At 43.9% G+C, this 3,092-nt stretch overlaps 1 non-coding gene across 1 annotated transcript; it reads left to right on the top strand.

The window, feature by feature from the left end:
- The first annotated feature begins 2,575 nt into the window (after positions 1–2,575).
- On the top strand, positions 2,576–2,788 carry LOC121968981. The gene has a single exon (XR_006108482.1). It is a non-coding gene; the product is annotated as a small nucleolar RNA U3 (small nucleolar RNA).
- Positions 2,789–3,092: the final 304 nt, after the last annotated feature.

The following is a 3,092-nucleotide window of genomic DNA, read 5'->3' as shown; positions in this document are numbered from 1 at the left end:
ATATTATTTAAGGGAAGAATACAGATCTTACTAAAAGTGAAGGCCAGTTCAAACTTGGTGGAATTTAGTCCAAGCATATATAGTAGCTCCTCTTGGAGTAACACCGAAATATCAAACTTCAACCCAATTAGTTTTGATGCTGCCCTGCAGCCAGAGGGCTCTTCATCAAAGTCACCCAAAAGGGGTGCAGGCGGGAGGCTTGACTACAAAGCATATGGTCAAGGTATTGGAGGGGGAAGGCAAAGGAAAAAGTAGTGGTCTTTCCAATCGTTGCCTTGCACAAGGAAATTGTCAAAGAGACCGTGTTTTGGTCGAGAAACAAAATGAAAGTAAACTTCCGACACTTGTTGGGGATGAAAAAAGCAATGGAATAAATGATGGAAGGGAGAAATCTTGAATAAACGGAAAACAATGAAGGCTCCGCATATTATACGAATAGAATTGGAAGTTAACTGTTGAAGGGGGATGTGGAAGTATTTGCTCACTTTGATGAGGAAAGGAGGGAGAGGAAATCATAGATCCACCTGTAATTGCTCCTTAAAGAAAGTTACATAATGTATAGGAGGAATGTGAGGGCAGGCTCGTGTTGTGGGCACCCTAATATCATATGAAGAAGGAGTATCATAGTTGTATCGAATATCATCCCGGTCTATGTCGCAAAAACAAGAAGTTAGTTGGGTATAGGCGGGATCGAAGGAATGGGGAACTAGTTGGGTGTTAGACGGATCAGAGGTAGCCATCCAAAAAAGGAGCAACAAAGAACTTCCGGAGGAAGAAGATAACGAAGATAAAAGATATAGGGTTTCTCAAAAGGTGGTTTCTTAGGAAATTTTTTAAATACCCCTCCCTTAATGAGAACCGTTGGATTGAGAAAAGAAAAAAAAAAGGGTTAACAATCGAGACTGCTAGATCAAAAGAAGGGGTGACGCTAGTCCCAAAGAACTATGCACTGATTATGGTGTCAGAAGGGTAAGGTGGGTGAACACGTGTCACCAATAAGAGGCACGTAATTATGAGGGATGAGACAAGTACAACATTACCGTGACAAGGTGATGTTTAATATCGAGGTAGATTTACTTGTCGCTACATAATTAGTGTAATTATTTGTTGAATGACTGACCCCAAGTGGAGGCTCCGCCCCACCACCTTTTCAAAATATTTAAGGAATTGGTTGACTTAAAAGATAGTTCAGGCCTGGGTTTCTCACATGGTCCAAGCCTAAGCAATTTTGGTTTCTTATCCGTGTATTGGTCCATTGAGAGATAAGCGGGCATGCCAAGTTTTTTCTTGTAACTTCTTTTGAAAATAATAAAATAAGCAGTCACAAAGGAACAAACAAAATGACCAAATAAGGAGGAAATATAGGAAGGGGTAGTCCCAAAAGTTAGGTTACATATATTATGAAGGTTCACATAACTATTTTAAGACAGGAAAAAGATCGGGTGGGCATCCGTGAGAAGTCTTTGATGGTCAAGAAAACTTGCCAGTGGAATCGAGGTTAAATAACCCTTCTCTTGAAGCTTTTGATCACACTGTCAGCACCATAATTAAGAGCATTGACAATGGAATCAACGATGGGTGCATTAAAGGCTTCAGAAGTAAATAAGGATTTTTTTTCTTCTCTTTGAATCAATCATTCTCCCCTTGATAAGAAGTAAGATCCATCCAAGCGGCTGCTAGCTCAGTCAAAAGGCTGGTTGCTTTTGATTCAATGGTCATCACAACCGCTTGCTCAACCTCTAGATTGGCTCGAAGTTTTCCCAGCCCAATCTCTTGAGCCTCTGCTTTTTGTAGGTGTTTGACTACCAATTGAGTCTGTTACTCCAGCTCCTTGGCATGGTTAGCCTTTAAGTCTTCTAGTTGGGTGGATAGGCTTTGAAACTGGCATTTTTCTCGTCAAGTTCTGCTAGTATATTTGCCAATAGAGTAGTTTTGGAACGAAGCCTATCCTCTGAAGTTTTCAATGCAGCCACAGCCTTCTATGCCTATTCTACATCTATTTGATGTTTCTCCCGCACCTCTTGAAGTTCTTTCTCAATTTAACTCATCTGTTTCAATTGAGTTTAGCTTGCTGGACCTGGGTGGGAGCGAGTACCGGTTGACTCTATTGCAGATAGACACCTCTTCAAATCTTCGTTCTCTTGGGTTAGAGCTGTGACATTTTGTAGAAGGCCCAACCTGAATGCCATTGTTGTGAATCTAGAGTCAATAAAGACATCTAGAAGTGCAAATTAATCTAAGGTTTGTAAAGTTACCTTGGTTAGGCTGAAAGAATGCTCATCCATCGCCCTTGCTAGTGTAACGTCACGACCCCTCGGTCCCTTGGGCGGCCACACTAGCGGCCCAACTGGCGGCCCCTGATGGTCCCTTGGGCGGCCACAATGGTAGCCCAACTGGCGACCCCTTATGTCGTCGACCGACGACCCTCGACCGTGCCATTACTCACTAGGACTTCCCACCCCTGACCAGTGGATTTTTGCCTTCCCCAGGATTCGAACTCTAGACCTCTAGGCTAAGTACTAGAGTTTATGAATCCTGGTAGCCAAGTGAGCGACACTCACTTGGCTACCAGGATATGACCTTACTTGAACAAGATCTGTTCTATAGGCTCGTACCACTGTGTCCTTGAGTGTTAAGGAGACATGCAACACAGTCTGGTTGATGACATGAAATCTCGAGATCAGGGCATGATTAATGGCTAAGGTTCCTTGGAACCGACTGCTGTGGAGGATTGGTTCTTAGCAAATCCTGGATCTGCTGGGGTGGTCTTGAGATTATCTGACAGATCCAACCCAATTCAAACTAATCATTTCTAATATAAAAGATTTTTTATTGTAACGTCACGACCCCTCGACCCCTTGAGCAGCCACACTAGCGGCCCAACTGGCGGCCCCTGATGGTCCCTTGGGCGGCCACAATGGCAGCCCAACTGGCGACCTCTTATGTCACCGCTCACTTAGCTACCAGGATTCATAAACTCTAGTACTTAGCCTGGAGGTCTAGAGTTCGAATCCTGGGGAAGGCAAAATCCACTGGCCAGGGGGTGGGAAGTCCTTGTGAGTAACGGCACAGCCGAGGGTCGTCGGATGATG

Source organism: Zingiber officinale, chromosome 3B, assembly GCF_018446385.1.
Source record: "Zingiber officinale cultivar Zhangliang chromosome 3B, Zo_v1.1, whole genome shotgun sequence".
Taxonomy (NCBI): domain Eukaryota; kingdom Viridiplantae; phylum Streptophyta; class Magnoliopsida; order Zingiberales; family Zingiberaceae; genus Zingiber; species Zingiber officinale.
The sequence above is the reverse complement of the archived record's forward strand: the minus strand, read 5'-3'. Positions and strand labels throughout refer to the sequence as shown.